Below are 21,093 nucleotides of genomic sequence, written 5' to 3'. Positions count from 1 at the left end.
AATAGACACATATACTACCTCTCCTTCTGGAATCTGAAAAGGTCCAGCACTGCAGGCCTCCACTGCATCCCTCATCCCACCCATCTTTGCCTGCTTTCTACTCCAGTTGTTTTTGAGTCTCTGCAAAGAACTCAATCACTAGCCGTCTAGAATAATGACTAGTCACCTGCCACCTGCAACTCGAAGTCAGCTTTCATGTATAATAGTACACATCTGTAGCTTGGTAACCAAAGCTGGAAGAGAATTTGGAACCTCAGAAGTGATGTAGGAATTCCTTCCGCAGTGCTGTCCACTCATGGGTTGGCTACCTTCTGCTGGGTTGGGGAGTCCTAAACTGCAGAGGTGACCTATTATCCCAGCAATTCCATCATTAGAAATGATTTCGGATACTGACCCTAAATCTTTCTTCACATTCCTGTCACTCCATGGTCTCGTTTTCTCCTTCTAGATTATCTGAGGACCAAATGCGTCCTCTTCCCCAGGGTCACTGTGTCTACCAGGAGTGTTTTGGCTGTGTTGGGTGGAAGACACAGCTGCAAGCAAAACTGGGGCAGGTTGGTAGTCTAGCTGGCATGGCCCCCAAGGATGCAAGTGCTTTTCATCTTTCTGCTTTTTCATTCTTGATGTGCTGACTTTGGTGCTCATGTCTGTCATTTCTTGGCCATGCCTACCTGGTCACCATGTCCTTAGTAGGAAGCAAAAAGAACTAGGGAATACAGGGCACCCCAACGATTCTTTCTTTTTTATAAGGTAGACAAACAAATTTCCCAAAGCCCTGATTCACCTGACTTCTCCTTCACTACAGCTGGCCTGGCATGAGGGTGGGAATACTGTGGGTGGTTGAGACACATGGTGATTCCGTGCCCTGGAGTCGCCTCTTCTTTTTGGTCCTGTGTTGACTATGCAAATCTCTTTGGTTATCAGGGAAGATGGAGGAGGGGGAAGAGTCTGGTTGGTCGTGAGGCAGGGGGGCAGAACCTACCTCCACCACACCTCAAAGATTCTAAGATTGCCCCCAAATCTGTAACTGTCTTCGATGTTGAGGCATACCCAGTTTCCTCAGCCAGTTCTCTTTCTGCCATTTTGGTGTCCTGACCTTGGCACCATCTTCCTTCATTCCTGGCAGCTGTGCCTAGTGCCCTTGAGCTGATCCCCAAGCTTGGACCCTAGACCTTCCATTCGCACTGCTGTGGTAGTCCTCTGGTGGGCTAGCTGTCCTGGAGTTTGAAGTCACTTCTTCAGTTTCATGGGAACTGCCCACAGTCATAATTCCTACCCAGTTTTCTCTGTAATTGATTTTTAAAAAACCCTAATTGAAACCTGTGGCATGCTGATTTGGGGAAATCAAAGTATTAAAATACAGTAAGGGTCTGTCTTGGTTAATCTTAAACAGCTGTTCACTTAATGAAATATGTTTTGAGGACTAAGAAATGAATTTTATAAAAAACCTTTTAAATTTTTCTCTAAAATCCATAGGTAGCATTGATATATTTATTAGTGTATATGGATTTAGAAGAAAACCTGTCACCTCTTTATGTTTCTTTTTGCCTTTCCTAAAATATGTTTTTCTGGCACATTATTGTGTGCTACCACTAGGCCACACCAAATCAATTTGATTTATGCTGTAACAGAGTAGAAAACAGAGCGTGAGGCACAATGACTGTAGTATGCTCGATAATAAGTGCGTAATGGAAGGCTAATACTTTTGGAAATATACGCTTTCACGACATTTTAGAAAATATGGAATTCCAGCGCTAGGGTGCTTTTTGCATTAAAGCATTTTTATCCCACATAGGATTAGTATGTCTTGAAAAGTTGAAGTGTTAACAGCCAGACTGTAACGATCCCACTGAGTTTCGTGATACGAGCCTGTATCCAGTTATCTCCTGGGTTGCCACGATGTGTTGATTATCAGCATAAATGACTTCAATTAATTAATTTTTCACACAGGTGAATAGATACAGATATATGTAGATAAAATAGATGGCTTGTAGAAGTTCAGGAAGGATGGTATACATTACAAAAGTTCCCAACTGGAATGGGATATCTAGCCTCCAGCCCAGCGTAAATCGCAGCTGCATACTGTAACGGGGCTTTATTACTATTGCAATTACTCACACGCACAACGAGTGGCAGGTTTTAAGGCCTGTCAGGAATCTGCTCTGAATGTTACGATTTCTTTGCAATCTGCAAAAGATTACTCTCGGTGAATCTCCAAGAGGCCACGGAGATGACGACAAGGATATTTATTTCATAAAGCTCACGAGGAGTTCTGTGAGCACCCTGAAGGGAACGATGTCGGTTTCCAAACTGACAGATGAATTTGGAAGGATCGTGTGTTTGTCGACTTTTAAAAGCACACTGTCGTCCGTGGAATGTGAGTGTGATGGCGGGCCGTGAGCTTCGCCAATGCGTTGCAGTGACGACGTAAGGCAGTGATTTAAGTGGGAACAATAAGAACGATAGCATGCAAGACTCACAAGCCTATGGACAGATGATATTAAAGTAAGAATCATGGGGATGTAATTAAGAAGTTAAGGCTTAGTGGGTTCTTCATGTAGCTTGCAAAGGTAAGTTAGCAGCTCACGTCTGGCTGTGGCTGAGTGCGGAACGACTGGTTGTATCCTTATAAAATAACTCTGAGCAAGGCCAAGCTGAGGAAAAGAACCATCGGGCACCTTAGAAACAGACTGAATCTGAGAAGCATTTGTCCTGGATCAGCTGCTCAATGCAGGTAGGAAGCTGAGCCCGAGGGTGCAGGCCCGCCGGGGCCTTCTCCTCCCCCAGCCCAGTCCCATTCCCGGGAGGTCCCTCGGAGGGGCTGGCAGCTCTTCTGTCATGGCTGAGGTTGGTGAATGCCCATCGAGACAGGACAGTGCAGGAGAAGGCCCTGCTGGGGCCTCACCTGGAGGAGCAGCACAGTCCAGGGCGGCAGGCTGCATTCCAGAAGTCTCCAAGTGGCTCTGCGTCTCATCTCCTCTGCCACCCACGTGTACTGCCACTGGCAGGGACCCATGGTTCACTGCCTCAGGGGGGTAGAGCCCAGCTCTCCAGGCACTGGCTTCCTGGACACTGCGGACACAGGGTGACCACGGGGAGCCAGGAGAGAGCAGGAAAGGACGATGCCCAGCGAGGCGGCCTTCACAGATAAAGTCCAGGTAAGCCATCAAGGTAACAAGCAAGCAGACAGCAATTCCTGCAGTGACAAGAGCGACAGCCTGCGGGACAGCAAAGCCAGGACTGGGTGTTGCTACACTATATTATCCAAAATGTCCCTTTTTAGCAAAATAATTATGAACCCTCCAAAGAAACAAGAAAGTATGACTACTGTATCAGAGAAGAAGCAGTGATGAGACACTGTCTGTTAGTGTTATTACTCTGCTGTTAGATTTTTTTTAAGGTTTTTTTTTTTTTTTTTCATTCTTTTGATGCAGGGTCTTGATACACAGTTCAGACTCATAACAATCCTCCTGTCTCAGTCTCCCCAGAAGTGGGATTACAGGCACACACCACCATGCCTGGATTTGGGGCTGGCATGGAGCACCTAGGGATGTAGGGCTGGCACAGCATGTGGTACAAGGGATTGAACTACTTGCCAGGCAGGTGCTTAGACTGCCGAGCAATTTCCTCAGCCCTATTGTTGGATTTAGAACACAGATTTCAAGGCAATTAAAAAAAAGTATATATGATCAGTATGAGTCAGTGAATATCGAACTTCAGTTAGACAGTAATTATAACAATGAATTAAATCAAAATGCAGAATTGGAAAATAGAATGACAAAATTAGAAAGGCTCAAGAGCAGAGCTGAGATGACAGAAGAAAACATTCAGGGGGATAAAATATTGGATAAAAATTAGTCTTCATTGCTGTGTATTAGAGACATACCATAGGTCCAAAGACACAGATAAGTCCTAATTTCAATCTGTCATCTTGCCTTTTTTACATCAAGTCCGTAATTCTCCTTATCTTTAAATCTATCTATATATTGGTTAATTTATTTATATTTATTTAGTTGTGCTGGGAATTGAACCACACATCCTAGGCAAGTGCACCTAGCCTTGGTTTTAAACTTTTAAATGAAAAAAAAAAATTAAATGTATTTAGTACAAGGTCTACAGGGTCTCACTACACAGCTCACACTCATAATGAGTCTCCTGTTTTCAGCCTCCCAAGTGCTGGAGTCACAGGTGTGTGCAACCACGCCGGGAGTCTCAATCTCAGTCTCAGTGTTCCCAGGGGAGCACTGCAGGCAGGGCATGCTGGGTATTGAACCCTGGCCGCTGCGCTCTGCCTAAGCAGGAGCTTTAGTCTGGTGAACTATTTGGCCAGCCCTAAATGAAATATTTTAATTACTAATCACATCCAGTGAAGCTAAATATTTGGTAAAACTTTCAATGGAAAAAGAAGTACTCCTGAAGCTGTATAGTAATAATTGAAATTTTCACTTCACTGTGCAAATCGTTTGGAAACAGGGGCTAAAATCAACCTCGTTCTCCTTTCCCAGTATTTCTAGGTGGAACATAATGGACACCATCCTTGTGTCAGTGCAGAGGCCACGATGACAACCCAGGGCAAGGGACCCGCGCAGCCCAGAACAGCTACTTCCTCTGCGTTGAGGGTGGCGTTTGCTGCCGCTGTCCCTGCTGGCCGTGCCCGCGGTGCTGGCTGGCTGTGCCTGGGTCGGGCTGTGGCCTGCAAGGCGCACACGTCCGTCCGTGTCACCACTGGGGAGTGAAGCAAATCTGAGGCTAGAGGTGAGTGGGTAGAGGCAGAGCAGCGACCCTGTAGAGCGCAGGCTGCCTGCTCTAGCGCCTCACCACAGCGCATCACAGGGGTTACTTCCTCTCATTGGTTAACGTTGTTCTAAAGTTTTCCAAAGAATGTTTTCATAAGTGAGGAGGACAGAACATTAAGTGCCTATTCATTGAAAAGTTAGGTGCTAAATTTCTATGTTTTAGGGAAGTTGAAGGCGACAGTGTAAGTAAGGGACATGATGTTGTGACTGACAGCTGAAGTGCTATGTGCTGTCGTGAGGATGCCGCCAAAGGTGACAAAGAAATATTAGCGTCAACCTGGAAGTCAGCAGTTAAGTGCTGCAGTGGGTTGAACGGTTCCTTAAAAAGATGCTGGCTCAGAACCTAGAAGTGTGACTCAGTTTGACCAAACCGTCTTAGTGGAGGTCATTGAGTGAAGAATCTGGGGTTAAGACTGTGCTGGGTGACCCAGGCGGTGCGAAGTCCAACAAGTGTCCCTTTGACAGACAGAGGGAGACACAGAGAAGGCCAGGAAGCTGGCTGATGGTCCCCGGAATGGAGGAAGTGCCCAGTGACTGTTCCCAAACCTTCTGAGGGAGCACAGTCCTGTGGACCCGGAGGCCTCAGGGTTCCGGTTTTCACACCGCGCTGCAGGTACCACACGGCCCTCGTGAGTCTGAGGATCAGCACACAACTGCGGAGCCGGAGGCTTAGGCGCGACCCGTGCTGAGGTGCAATTTCCTGCCTTGCCTAAGTATCAGCTTCGCTAAATTTTCACGGCTGCTTTCCACCCCCACATTTTCTTTGGCATAGAAGCTAATGAGGCTGTGGCCCTTAATGAATGCTCCCCAGGGGCGGGAGAAGACCTCTGCACACAGGAAACGGTAACCGTGTACATCACTGTTGTCATGCTGAGAAAGTTCATTTCGGGAAGGCCTGGATTTGTTTCATCTGACTCACGGAATTAAATCCAGTCCACGAAGCACCTTGGTGGAGAGGGAACACCTGACATCACTGATCAGGAATAAAATTGTCAAGCCAGTTGGGAAGCCCAACACTAAAGATGGAATTCACATTATTGTTCTTCTTTCTACTTTGTGGAAGTGATACAGTGCAATTAGAGAAGTGGTGTTGTTGGCCACGGGTGGGAGGGCAGGCGGGGAGGTTGGTGGGAAGCGTATGGGCCACCAGTGGCCTCAAGCTGCCTCTGGAGCGTGTCTGTGGCCATATATACGCGTATGTTTAGCATCACACACATTTCTCCGTGTGTTCCTCCGTTACAAGGCCTTCTTCTACTCACAGAAAACCCAAGTCAAGTCCACTGAAGCAATAAAGCAGAAGGTTTTCCTCTCTTGTCTCTTGCCTGCCGATTGGCTCCTCTTTCGGGCAGGTGCCTCTCCTGGCCATGTGACCAGGGACACTGGCTTTCACGCTGTCCATCTTCACAGGGATAAGAGCCCTGTGTGTGGTGGTTCTCGGAGGAGGGGATTTCACTGCTCTGGGGACATTTGGCAGCAAGTGGGGACATTTCTGGTTGTCATACCGTAGCTGGCTGTCACAGGTGCCACTGATACGTGAGTGGAGACTGGGCTGCCGCTAGCCGTCTGCCAGGGCACGGGAGGGAGGCTTCATTTCTATCTCATGATGAGCCTCAGCTGGCCATTCATACTTGGGGTAAGAAAGTGGATTGCTTTTGTCGCATGCCTTTTGCACAGAGTGGCATTTTACAACTGTTCTCCTTTCTCTTACCCAGAATCACATGCATTGCCAAGCATTCCATTTGTGCTTCTGCTTGCTCCCAGGCACAGGTGGCCCTGCCTGGCCCATCGGGCTGGGCCTGGCTGTGGTCTGTGGCTGAATGTGCCCGTGATGCATAGCGTCCTGCCCACCTGACGCTGTCCTGTGCTCTGAGCTCTGCGCTTCTTCTGGTGAGTGAGGGGTGCTGGGAGGGTTGGAGCTCACCCACAGGGCAAGTATCAGGAAACCACGATGTGAAGAGGCCCTTGTGAGGTGACAGAGCTGTAGCATGGGAAGTAAATGGGGTTTTGTTATTTGAAGCCCTGGGAGCTTTGGGGATGCTCATGACTGCAGACTCACCCACGTTGGTCCTGATCAATGCATCTGATAACCTTTATTACTTTGGTTCAGAGACTTCCTCCCCAGCACCAGAGTGGGCCATAGATCCATGGTCATAGGGCTTCATCCCGCTTGGCACAACCCAACGGTGCCCATCCTCTTGGCCTTTCCGGTGAGGAGTTCAGGGCAGGCACTGAGTCTCCTCTGAAAAGTCATGGGACGTCTGTGGGAGCCCGATCTTGGGACAGAGGTCTGAAGGAGCAGTCTCTTAGGCCTCTGGACACCGCTGGCTGTGGCTGCGGTGCACTGATCCCTGTCCCATCTTGAAACAGAAGGAGAAGCGTGTGTGAGCACCAAGGACCCTCAGAGTGGTGAGGGGGCTGGGAAGAGCGAGCTCCCAGCAACTTTGTGGGGGCTGAGAACCTGCCAGCCGCGAAACTTCTCCTGCCTCTGACTTCCTGAGGTGTGCAGTGTGAACAGCCCTTGCTCTGGAGCAGTCTCAGTGTTTTATGTTGCTTGGAACTGAGAGACCGAGTGATACATCAAGTTGACCACTGCAATGTTGTTTGAGTTGCTCTGTATGTCTAGACTGTAGTATGTTTAATTAATCTCCGAGATTCGGCCTTTAGATATTTCCAGTGTTCAGTCACTACAGTATTAAAAGGAACCTTTCCGAAAATAATGCCAAACAAAAGTAAACATTTTTTGGCTTCCTAAGAGAAGGGAGCCTGCCTCCTTTGAACTCGATCTTCTTTGTTCTGCTTGCTCCTTTTTCTGGAGCATCTACCATGCTAGAAGCTTGGGAGAGAATCGTCTTGTATCACGCACGGCGCTACAGGGCCTGTTTTCCTTTGGTTTGACAAAACCAATCCATAGTCCTTTGGTTATATAAATGCACATGTAGGTCTTTGGAGGAAAGATGACAGCAGATTATGGGACTGAGCAATTAAGGTTTGATTTCTGTGTAATTCTAGCATAAAGAGTTATGGCTCCAGACTTCCTAACTTAGAGAAACACACCATTTTCTGTATATGGATTTTTTTAAAAAATGTATTTGGCACAGGGTCTCACTATGCAGCCCAGACTCTTGGTGATCCTCTTGTTTCCAGCCTCCCCAGGGCTGGGATTACAGGTGTGTGCCAACATGCCCAGTCTCAGTGGCTGGCTCAGTGCACCTGGGGGTGGGGCACATGGCATGTGGTGCTGGGGATTGAACCCTGGTTCCCTCTACTTGCCTAAACAGGCACTTAGTCCACTGAGCTATCTTGCTGGCCTTGTATGGCCTTACAATACCAGTGCTCTAACCCCTGAGCTAAGGGACCCATCACCTCCTGCATGAATTTAAATTCTTTAACATTTAACATTTTGTGTGCTCATGGTGTATCATCTAGGTAAAGTTGGAGATGTGTATCTATTAGTTTTCTGTGACTATAACAAAAGGCCTGAGATAATTGACTTAAACGGAGGCAAGGTTTATTTTGATTGACAGTTTTAGAGATTTGGGACCATGACAGATGGGCACCAGTGCACTAGATTGGGGATGAGGCAGCACATGGGGGTAGGAGTGCGTGGTGAGAGAAGCCATTCACTGGATGATCAGAAAAGAGAGGGAGAGGGAGAGAGGGAGAGAGGGAGCTAGGGCAGGGCCCTTATGTCCCACCAGGCCCTACCCCTCCAAGTCGTCCAGCTCCTCCTAATGGTGTCCAGTTGGGGACTCTGTGTGTAACGCATGGGTGGGGTGGGCAGCACAGCCCACCATCGGCAGCAGCAGGCCGCGCCTGTGCATCTTTCTAACATATGGGTACGGAAGGAAAGTCCTATAAGAATGACCTGACTCCTGAGAGCACTTCCCGTGCTTCTAGTGTCCTCTCTGGGCTCAGGGACTGCAGGTGCACGAGTGGCAGCTGTGGTGACCAGGGTCACGTCGAGCAGGGCGTCTGGGGTGCTGAGCAGCCCTGTGTCTCACAAGCTGCAGAAGCCATGATTCCACATGGACCCGGCGGCGTCCTGAGCGCAGGGAGACAGGATGGTGGGCTCGTTTACTTCACCAGGGCATTCTGAAGCGTGGCACCTTCACCTAGGCGGAGGAGCGCTGGCCGAAGCCCTACCCACTGCAGTTTCTGTTTTTGAGCTCAAAGGAAAAATGCTTTGAAAGCTGAGTTCTTAGGCCTTCACTGGGTGAAATAGCATTTGAAAAAATCACACCAGTAATACATGACATTGTCAAAATGAAACACACACACACACACACACTCACACACACACACTCCAGCACTCCTTCCAAAGTCGCCCCGCCCTTTGTCCCTAGTCCACGTGAGGCAGAGACACCGCTATTTCTTCTCTGTGGGTGAAGCCGAGCAGCAGCATCCTTTGAGATTTCTTTCCTCGTGATTCTTTTCTGCTCTCAGGTTGTACGCAAGCCATCACCTGACTTATAATGTAGTTCAGTGATTTGAAAGGATTTCTTACAGATTATTGGTCTGTTTGGAAATAATTTTGCTACGGGGTAGGAAAGATGTATCATTACACTACACTGTAAGGTATCCCTGGAAGGGGCACTCACCTCCATTTATCGAGTGAGCCTTTACCGCTGACTTGAGTGTCAATTTTCTCCACATATTCTAAATAACTACACACAATCGAGAATGCTTCTGGGCGTGCTGTATATCTCTCTTTTTTTGCCATAATTTTATTGATAAACAAATACCAATGAGACAGTTTCAAATCAAATCGGTAGGATAGTTTCAATAATTAACACACTGCATACATTCTTCTTAGTGATTAATTGCTGTACCAGATGCAGGCATGATATCCTATTTACAAACACCATTAGAACAAATCCCTCTATTCATTAAGAGAATGTAACTATATATCTATCCTAATGACTTTGAATACACAGATACAAAATGGACATTCACCTGTATCCCCTTTTTTTGTTAAGTTCCGTTATTTGAATATTATAGGTGTGTAAACTCAGCAAGATATTCTAAAAGAGTCCAGTAGCCCATAATGGTATCGGGTCTTCTGCTTAACTGGCAATGTCAGAAATTGTTGACCTGTATGTCTCTCTAATTGTCTATCCATAGCTCGATCATTGTCATGTGTTTTAGTGAACTTTTTTTTTTTATTTTATTTTTTTTTTAGACAAGGTCTCTTTATGCAGTTCAGGCTGGCCTGAAACTCTCAGTGATCCTCCTACCTCAGCCTTTCAAGGGATGGGACTATAGGTGTGTGTCACCAAGTCCTGTTTGTGGTGAACTTTGTGGAAAATTTTAGGGTTTAATGATGGCCCTCAACTACTCTTTCCAAAAAGCCATTGGCTTTCTGCCTTGTGTATTGTTTCTGAAGATTTTAGCATTTTATTTTCATGTTCTAGACACTTGTGAAAATATAGAAAAATCATATTCCCCCAAACATAGAAATCTGAAGTGACAGTGTGCACTAATGGTGGAGTCAGAAGCAAGATATTTACACGGCAGGGAAATTAGAGTCGGGTGTAGGCAAAGTCCAGCCACCTGAGGGGTCCCGGGCCTTGCTGTCTCTGATGCTCAGCCTGCACCTTCCTCGCATGGTGCTTAGTTTGCACTGTGTGTCCTCCAAGTTGATGTCACCATTAGAGTGGGCTTGTCTCAGGATGGGGGCTATGACTCAGAGAACATCAGTGCTGCTGCAGGGTGATGAGGCCCTCAACCTCTTTGCTCCGGAAGCCTGTGGCTGGTCCTTCTTGAGTCTCTGCTGACCCGACCAGGCTCCACCTGGCCTGGTTTCATTGTTATGTAACTCCGCACCATCAAGGCCATCTAGGCCCTCACAAATGTCCCCTTCAGTGGCTTTGCCCAACCCGTTCTTTCCTCTTGGCATTTTGCCAAGTTGGCATGAAGCAGCATCCACGGGGTAACACATCCTTGGATCCAGGATAAGCACCTATGACTTCCTCTGTGCCTGTTCCGAGTGCCCTGTGGTGTGGCAGAGGCAGCGAGCGGGTAAAGCAGGTGCTGTGAGTCTCCCCAGGGTCTCGCTTTGCCTCTGCCAGCCTCCTTTCTGAACCCTCTTTCCGGCTCCCTTCCTAGGGGCATGGTCTGCAGCTCAGGCCTTGCATGGTCTGCTAACATTTCCAGGAGACAACGAAGGTGGCCGCCAAGAGGCCCGGATGACTTAAGCGAAAGAGATGGCTCTGAGCTCCCTGCGCTCTAGGCCTGGGGTGTCGCCGGCCCCTGAGTGACCTTTCCCGGCCAGTGTGGTTGCTCCTCCTCCTTCCTCCTCCTCTTCATTGTCCCTGTGGCAGCACATTCTCATCACTCCGCCGCTGTGGGAGTGGCTACGCAGACAGAATCGCTCCTCTCCTTGCCCTCCCCCGTCTCAAGGCCTCCTCCCCCTTCTCCACAGATCTAGCTCCCTACTTCCTACCATCTGTCCTTTCTTTTGCTCTTTAAATTGTTCATACTTGGGGGTTCTCATGTAGAAGAAACAGCGCGATATTTAAGCTTGTGCATGTGGCTTATTTCACTTTACATTATGACCTGAAGGTGCATCCATTTTCCTACAAATGACTCATATTATCCTTCTTTACAGCAGAGTGGTACTCCACTGTGTGTAAATGCCGCATGTTCTGTAACCCCTTCTCTGTTGATGGACATAGGCATTGAGATGCCATCTTACTCCAGAGAGAATGGCTGCCACCGAGTCGCCAGACGCTGTTCTTAGAGGATAAAGCAGTGGGACCCTCACTGTGCCGCACACCTGTGCAGGCCTTCTGGTGGGGCTCAAGAGGTCATACGAGATGACAGCACACTCTTCCCGAGTCAGCCCTGCACCTGTCATTGTGGCTGTCTTGTGGCTGTGGGGCCCCTGCCCGGGCCAAATGAAGACCTGGCCATCGGCTTCAGTCATGGGAGGCCCTCTGCATACAGATAGCTGCAGGGACAGGGAAGGAGTCAGGCGACCCTGCCAGTGCCAATGGCTCCTGTGGGCCATCTGAAAAGCTGAGACTGCTGTCCTTTTAAGAAAAGAAAACAGCTGGGCATGGTGACACACCAGTAATCCCAACACTCGGGGGGGCTGAGGCAGGAGGATCCTGCACGTTCAAGGCTATAGTGAGTTCAAGGTCAGCCTTTGTTTCAAGCAAACCAAAACATAGCAAAACAAAGAACGAAAAATAGGGTGATGTGGTTGGATTCTCTCACTGTACAGCCTTCTCAGTCCTTCTCCATAGCGATTGCATTTGACTTAAAGTTGAACTTAAGAGAATTCCTAAAGCCCAGCGGCTCACACCCTGCCCTGAGGCTGGGGACAGCTCTGTGGTCACTTTGCTCCAGCTGCAGCCAGCAGGCCCTAGGGGAATCTCTGCTCCCTCTGCTCCTCCCAGGGACCCCCCAGCTCTCAGCCCTGACCCCACCTCCTCCTGCCTCCTGCGTGGGAGGCAGGGCTATGGCCTCCGGCTGGGTTCCAGGAGCCCGTGGGAGGAGCTGTCTCAGGGCTCTCTCAGCCTTGTAGTCTCAGCAAGGTGCAGGGCAGTGGGCCCTGGCCAACTCCACTCAGCCCCACAGGAGGCTTCGGAGCCATGGGTGCCTGAGGACCTTCTCCATCTCAGACCTTGGACCTCAGGCCCTAAGAGGGTGGAGGAAAGAGGTCCTCTCCTGGTTGTGCCACACTGATTCTGCAGGTGCCACAGTGACAGTGGTGGCCAGGCGTCCCTTCTCTCACCTAGCAAACAAGTAATAGTGGGGCGGTTACTGCAGACCCAAGTCTCAGTCTGCTGTCACCCCAGGCTAAGTTAGGAGTCAGTGTCAGAGCTGTGACCGCTCCAACCTGAGCCTGACGGTGTGTTCTCCACAGGTGACAGGACGAGCCCTGCCTGACTCCCTGTCCTCCAGGCCTCAGGGACCGTCTTGCTCCAGTCGTGCAAACCTGCTGACCCTCTGAGCAGCTCACCGTGCTGCTGCATCGCTCTTTCCTTTTGTGACTATTTCCATAAAACAAGCTGAGGCTCAGGCAGATGTGGTGACTTGTTTAAGGTCATGGAGCGGAACTGGGATTGTGTCCTGTGCAGAGACAGTGGCCTAGAAATGCTGATTGCTAATGGTATTGAGTCGAAAAGAGAAAGGCAAGGCAAGGCGACTGTGTCCCCCACTCCATTTATTGGCTTGCTGTCTCAGGAGCAAGGCAGTGTGTTTCAGCATCATTTCAGCCATTGCTCCTCAGAGAGGTGGGCTTTTGTCTCAGTTTATAGTTTTTCTCTTTCATCTTCTATCATTGCGTACGCTAGCGTAGTACACATCCTTGTGTAGAAACGCATCCTTTATATATCATTGTCTTACACAGGTGTTCCGCCCTTCCTTCCCCCTCTTGCTGCCCCACCCCCATCATACCTTGCCACCCAGTTCATCACTTCCGATTGCTGTGTCTTAGTCACTCTTCCACGTCCTCCCATGGGTGGACATCTGCGTTATGTCTACCTCTCTGCTATACCAGTAATGTGGCGCTGGGCATCTCTGTCCCTGTGCAAGTTCCTGGAGGGGCAATAGCTCATCGCTGTCCCTTCAGGGGGCAAGTCAAAGCCTCAGAGGGGAGCTCAGCCACTAGGGATGGTGTCACATTTATTTTAGATGCAACCAATAGGAAGGGGAGGGCAACCCCAGGAAAGGGGCTGCGTTACAAAGAGAGCCATTAGTGTGAATGTAAATCACGGTAGCTTCAGGGACAGTTTAATAACAATCTGACTTTTTATTGGGTGAGTAGGAGATGGACCAGCTTTCTCCTCTCCGAGTCTTCTGGCTGCTTTGTGGGGAGAGATTCTATCTGAACCGGGACGGAGATTACCGAGGGCAGAGGGTTGTGCTGGGAGTAATGGCCATAAATCCAATTAGTGACTCACTTTCTCTTTTGCTCCAGGCTCCATTTTTTCCAACTGTGGAAGAGACAAAGCTAGCAAGCTCTGGACCCTGGCGGGTGCTCCCCAGGGCCCCAAGCTATCGCACCAGCAAGAGACAGAGGTCTCTTGCACAAGAAAGGGACTCGGATGATGCACATCAAGCTTGTGACAGTGGTAGCTTCCAGGGAAGGGAATGGAAAAGGTGGAGGGGTGGGCGATGAGGGGCTGCCATACTTTATTCTGTAAAATTGCAAACCAAAAAATGATTTCTGTCTTCCTTGTGCAGTAAGAAAGAGTGAAAAAATGAGAGGTGGGCCCCTAGAGACTTTTAGCAACCTGCGAGCTCACTGCAGCCACCCTTGTACAGGGCGCGCAAAGCCCCCGTGAACCTGCTCCCACGGCTGGGTTACTCGGCCGCGGGGGACATGTCTGTCCTTCTGGGTTCACCTGGGTCAATCCCGGGCCACAGGACGCATGTGCTGCATGAGCAGGCAGTAGGGACACGAGGGAGCCCCAGAAGTGTCTTGGATCCCTGGCCCCCATTCCAGATCTGGCCACCAATTCTTTGTGTATTTCAATGTAACTCCTAGAGGGGATTCTGAATGTTCCAAATACAAACACCTCACAAGTATGTGCAATTAGTATAGGTCAACTAAAAATAAAAAATATTAAAACTACTCCCCCCCCCGATTTAATAATGACAAATCCTCATAATCCAAGATTAGTTCAGTAAAGAATTGAGATGACTGGAATGGAAACAAAATGTACCAGCCTCTTTTTTTTTTTTTGTATTTAGGACAGGGTCTACAGGGTCTCACTACGTAGATTGGACTTGTGATTCTCCTGTTTTCAGCCTCCCAAGCACTGGGATTACAGGCATGTGCCACCAAGCCCAGTCTCTGTTACTGTCTCAGCGTGCCCCGAGGGCGGGGCCAGCACGGCAGGCTGGGGATCAGACCCGGCTGCTATATTCTACCTAAGCAGGCACTTTAGTCTGCTGAGCTATCAGCCTAATTTTGAGTTTTTCTTCTTTTAAATTGTAAATTACAAATTTCTTGATTTTATTATTATTTTTTTAAAGAAATTGAAAAGACACATCAAGGAGAGTGTTTTTCCTAGAGGGTGGGAGTGGCCCTGCAGGAATTTGTTTTCCTTTTTTACTTCAGTACTTATTGCAAAGATGAGTTAGTTGATCTTATGAGTTGATCGCTGCGCTTTATTTAAATTATCATTGTAATTAGAATACAGCTATGAATGAGTAAGGCACAGTTTTGCAAGAGCTGATAAAGCACGCCCAGAATCCCAGCCCTGTCATTTGTGGGTCAGTGTCAGCAAGAGATCTAAGTTCCGGGCCTTTCCTTGTACTCACGGTAAAGTGGGAACACAGTTTCCTAATCCACATCATTACACGGAGATTAGACCGTGTCCTCACCCTTTCCCAGTGCAACGTCTGGCATACAGGAAGCGCTCAGGGAAGATGCCTGGTATTATTTTAATAAGCGCACACTTGTTATTATTTTTCTTTGGACCACTCCAGGGATCAATGACATACTTGTTAGATATGCCAGTATCTTACTTTAAATTTCTCGAAAGCAGAGACTGAGGCAAGGATTTGTGTGCAGTGTTTATTGGAAGCTATTTCAAGAAACGCGGTGTTGAGGGTAGCAGGGAAGAGAAGACCCCAATAAACGCAACTCGAAGGACAAATAATCACAGTCCCGAGACTTTCAGAAGGACCAGGTGCAAAGAGTTCAGGGTGGGCACTGCACTGCGGTAGCGTCTGTGCCACTCTGCGCACCGTCTCTGATCAGGATTCAAGCATCCGTCTGTCACCTGCTGCTTACGAGATGTTCTTTTGATGTAGGACACAACCGTCTCCTTTAGAGGGCGCTCTCCTTGGCTGGGAGAGCTGCTGACTGCTACTTCACCAGCTGGGTCTCCATTAGCGGAAAAGCACCATTTCTGTTTCAAAACGTTTTGCCTTGCTAACCACATCTGTCGCTACGTTTCAATTTCTCTCCTCATCATTCCATTTGAAATTGAAGCGGGTTATCTCTCAAATGCTGATTCTCGAAATCTAAGTGAAGAAGATTCTGGAAACTGTGATGCTCTTTACAGAGTATGCTGTGCTTGATGCAAAAAACCCCAGGATTCTGGCAGGTTTCCATCCAAGACATGACAGGAAGAATGATTCCAAGGAATACGACCCCACTGGCAAGTTACTAACTAACATGGACCTTAAAGTGCACAGGAATTGAGTGTGGCAACTCTTCGTGAGTTTCTACGAGTGTGTTTGCCAAGTCCCATGCATTTGTCATCTGCTGGAATTTAGCAGCATGCAGCAAGGGTAGGCAGCACGTGTACAAGGAAACTATGTGAAGGGAAACAGTAACACATAAGTGCTAGCCATTTTTATATTCATCTGGGATAAAGAATTCTCAAGTCCCTTTCAGCAGCAAAACACCTTTGTCTATTATGTAAAACACTGGCTGGCACTTGAGAATTTATTTAAAGGTAAATGAAACCACTATGATGTCGATTGTGGCGCTGCTCTCTGATCAAGTGCTGAGACCACAGGCATGTGCCACTACACCTGGCTGTTCTCTAATCAAAAGGAGGACACATCCATAATTCCAGGCTACTCAGAAGTTTCAAGAGGGACAGGTCACACCTCGTGGATTTTACCTCTTAGCCACAGTGAGGTAGCTTCTGTACATGTGAACTTCTGGTCAGACTAGTAGGGGCGTTGGACCCTTCTCTTCGGTCACAGGAAACAGGTTGTGTGCACTTGAAGTCATGAAATGATCTACTGATGAAGATTTGTAACTTAATTGTAGTTCTTGATAAATGTACTGTATTCGAGAGTAGAACGCTCCACTGTTACATTCTTTCCTATTGTCCAGTCTAAGTAGTTCCTTTGCTCAGAAGTCCGAGACTGTCCAGTAATTCATTCCAGGGAAGGTTGTCAGGGGCAGCAGAGAGTGAGGCGGGCCCACACAGCAGGGGCACTGCAGTCTGTAGAAGCCAGGTTCTTCTGCAATGAGACTTTGGACTTTTCTTTCAGTTTGATTTAAGATCTCCAAAATACAATATGTCCTTGCACAATTCAGGAAATAAGTAGACTGCTTTATTTCTTTTGATTGTCAAAGAAGAAAAAAAACATATAAATATTACTTACATTTAAAAGAAAAACTGAGATCCATTACATTTAACAAAGTGTATTTAAGAAAGAAGTTTCTAGAACTGGGCAGCATTCCTGGCCAAAGACGGTTCTGAGGGCCCAAACCCATCTCATGTGCTGATTATACTTACACTTACGCTTCTCAGCTTCCATCACAGAGACAAAATACCTGGGTAAGCCAGCTTAGGAGGAGGAAAAGTATACTTTGGGTCAGGGGTTCAGAATTTCTAGTCATCCACACTGGTCCCATGGCTTTAGCCACGGGCCCCGGCAGAACACCACAGCAGGCCACTCATGGTAGAGCAGAGTTACTTACCTCCTGGAAGGTGGGAAGTAAAGGGAGAGGGAGAGACATAGAGATAGAGAGACCCGAATATACCCTTCAAGAGCACACCCCTACACCATGGGTACAGCAGCATGATTCATCATATCTAAGTCCAGGAAGCAGCCTGGATGCCATCAACAGATGAATGGAGGGAGAAAGCATGGCATTTATACACAAGGGAGGGCTACTCTGCCATAAGGAAGAATCAAAGCGGATGTACTCTGAGATGATAACATGAAGTGAAAAAGTTCAGGCTCACAAAGCTTAAATGTCACAAGGTTTCTCTTATATGAGAGACCCAAACTATAAATAAGAAGTAGAATAGAAGACAGATACTAAGAAAAAGGGAGGTAGATCTTTCACAAAAGGGAAAGAAAGCAAGAGACGGGAGGGGAAGGAGGTGGAAGACGAATTGAGATGTGTGTGCACAGGCAACGCCCCCAGGAACTTAAGCACTATGTGCTGCAAACACGGACTAACAAAGTAAAAACCGAGGACAAGCGCACGCCCACAGCCTCCCAATTCCTTCCTTCCATTGGCTTCGCTTCATGAAGGGTCCGCCCCTTCTCAAAGGTGCCACGGCAGTATTTGAGCCTGCGGAGGGGGAGAGGGGGGAGTTTAAGCTTCAAGTCAAAGCTTAGAGAAAAGGAGGTGATACACAGAAACAATACGATTGTATGCATTTGGCATTGCCTTGCGTGGCCATGGTTTGGCATCTTAAAACCTCTGTGTTTGGCTGGAGGTTCACCTTCTCTGATTGGCTCAGACTCAGCTGTTTGGCTACAAGGGTATCCTCTTAGGTTAGGCTGCAATCTGTTTGCACAAAATCAAGTTGGCCCTTCACTGGGGATGTAGGCCTCGTGGGACCAAACTTTGCCTGCCAAGTTCAGAGAGGTTTAAGCCACACTTCAGCTTCACAACCCTTAGAGATGTTCTTCACCATCTGCTTGAGTGGTCCAGGCAGGGGAACACTGGGATAAAGAAAGGATATATGTTTTTGCTATAGCCCATTTGGGCTGCTACAACAAAAATATTATTGTTATTATTATTTTTATTATTATTATTTTGGCAGAACCAGGGATTGAACTCAGGCCCTTGCACTTGCCAGGGAAGCACTTATTCCACTGAGCCATGTCCCTGGCCCCTAAAAATATTACTAACAATAGAAAATTTTGAGCAACATGAATGCATTTCTCACCAATTTGGAGGCTGGAATGTCCAACTTCTGGGCACCAGCAGATCCCGTGTCTCATGAGAATGCACATCTTTGCTGAAGGCACTTTCAATGCGTCCTCATGGTGTGAAGAGGCAGGACAGGCCTCCGGCTCGCTCATACTCCGACCGTCTCCAAGTCTCCCCCTGCTAGAACTATCTTTGGGGAGTCAGGATTTCAACACGTGCATCTCATGGGACACAAAGCATTCAGTCTGTAACACTTGAGTTCCACCCTCCCAGCTCCCCACCCTAGATTCAGCTTTTTTATTCTCAATCTTTGGTATTCTCTTTAAAAAAAATATCATTATCGTATTAGTTTCTATCTTCCAAGGAAATATCCACTCTAGGAATTTTAAAATGCTAGTGCATTTTAGATCTATGAGACACAATTATCCACAAGTCCTTGTAACACTGCAAAAGATGTTGATTTCTCTGAATTGTTTGTTACCTACGTCACACCCAGCACATTGTTTTGGCTGAAGTGGGGCTCAGAGACGACCCTGTCCTTAGGGTTACTGGGCAAGTTATCCACCCTGAAGGCGACGACAAGATTATTGGTAACCGCTGGCGCCGCCCCATCTACAAAAATAGCTGCATTCTGTTTGACTGTTCCTTCCACTTTAAAAACAAGGTGATTGGGTAAAACTCCAGTGCTATTCCCCTCACGTACACAAGCTGTCAGGGCACAAGAGGTGGACCTGAGGTCACGCGCTGATTAGCGGCTGAGCGCAGTGCAGAAGTCGGGTTTCTCGTGGGCCGGTCCTTGCCTCAGAGGAGCTCGCCCACCCGCTGGAGCAGGGCAGAGACGGCAGGCTAGAAGGCACTTACCTAGATTTCTCAGCTGATCTGGCTCTACCATGAGTATTCAAAAAACCCACAACCCACCTGATAGGTAATTGGAATCCGGAGTCAGCGCCGCCTGCGTTGGTGATTTCGTTACCAGCTGGTGGGCAGACGTGGGATTCCTGTAGGAAATGACTGTCAGCGAGGAAATTGAAGCACTGAGTCCCACATTTCCTGGTTTCAGTCTATCTTAATTAACAATCTATTTTGGTGCAGGGAGAGTTGAACAACTTTCTAATAGTCAACATGTAAAACTCAGTATTTGCGAAAACAGGATTTCCATGCCTGCTTTTTATTTAAGGAAAAGAACAACAGCTTTCTCGATCATTTTCTTCTGTAGTAACTATGTTTATTAAGTAATTGTCTCAACAAAAAACAATGACAGCATGTGTATGTGGGAAATGTCCATTTCCTTGTCTCAGTTCCTAAAGGCGCACTTAAGAAAAATGTGTTGATTATTAACAGGGCTCATATTTGTTGTGGTAATGTTATTACTAGACCTCTACAATAATTGGGGTTAGGAATTGACAGTCATATTGCATTCAGAATTACATTAGTGAATTCTATGTCAAATTAAATACAGCCCCAACCTACTTGAATGTCATGACTACTTGCGTGGGACACAGGTTATGTGGTTCTTATTTTTCTCCTCGCTCTGTTCGTTTGACGATATTTACTGCACACCTTGTGCCAGCCGCTCTTCTGGGCACTGGGCACAGATGCTGAGCTAGAGCTCTGGCTTCCGTGGGACTGCGTGCCAGCGACCGGGAACAGACCGTGAATACGAGGGCAGGGCGCCAGGTCAGGTGGCCGTGATTGCTAGAAGGAAACCAACGAAAGGAGGAAGACGGAACTCCTTTCGATGATTGGCCAGGAAATCAGGAGGGTTCTGAGTTAGTCTCTTGGTACAACTTTAATGACTTCAGACTTCCTACGTCACCACGGACGGTACCACTGTGGCGGTCGCACTGCAGCTCTGTTTTTCCCGCACTCTACGAAGCTTTAGGACAAACTTTTGATATTGAGGATAATGGAGAATAAACTGATTTTAACTTCTCTATTTCTAGGCTTTCTTACAAAATAACATCCTTCGGAATGAAGCAGAAGACACAGAATTAAGATTTTCATCACAACAGTCAACTTATATACAAACTTGCTAATTAAGTTAAAGATAGCAACTGTGCTTTTATTGAAATTAAATAAAGGCAATTCCTCTTTGGCAGCATGGCTACCGATAACGGCAGGTGCTACTGTTCATGCACCCTTTTCTTATTCTCCCAACAACCCTCCACACGGGTGTGACTGTCCCCTTCTTATATGTAAGGAAATTGGAATGCTAATTCGTTAAATTCTTCCCCTAAGGGCCGCAAACTAATAAAGCTATAGCTAGAGTCATTTCTCCTGCCTCATTGGCCAGGGTGAGTCACATGACCAAGCCCTCCCTCAGGGTGGAGGACACTATAAAATGGCATGAGTGCAAGGATACATGAGAAGCTGGGTCAGTATTTATTCAAACTGGACAGATACATGGATACCTTATGACCCTACACTTTCTTACATACCAAGCAGAAAGGTCTACATGTATGTACCAAGAGACATATGTAAGACACTTCATAGAAGTACTATTTATAATGGCCTCAAGTTGAAAAAGGTGTGGACAAGCAAAATCTGCTATAGTCATAGTATGGAATATTATACAGTAGTGAAAACAAGCTAGGTACAATGTACAATGATATGCAGATTGATATATAGATAGACACTGTAGGCAGGCAGATAGAGAAAATATACCTAAACAACAACCACCAGTAAAACAGATGTATCATGTTA

General features: G+C 47.4%; 1 long non-coding RNA gene across 1 annotated transcript; it reads left to right on the top strand.

The window, feature by feature from the left end:
• Positions 1-312: 312 nt before the first annotated feature.
• Positions 313-4,579, top strand: LOC111817942. The gene is made up of 3 exons (XR_002822033.1): positions 313-342; positions 449-554; positions 4,506-4,579. It is a non-coding gene; the product is annotated as an uncharacterized LOC111817942 (long non-coding RNA).
• Positions 4,580-21,093: the final 16,514 nt, after the last annotated feature.

Source organism: Octodon degus, unplaced genomic scaffold, assembly GCF_000260255.1.
Source record: "Octodon degus isolate 3935 unplaced genomic scaffold, OctDeg1.0 scaffold00075, whole genome shotgun sequence".
NCBI lineage: Eukaryota > Metazoa > Chordata > Mammalia > Rodentia > Octodontidae > Octodon > Octodon degus.
This window is presented reverse-complemented; position numbering and strand designations above follow the sequence as displayed.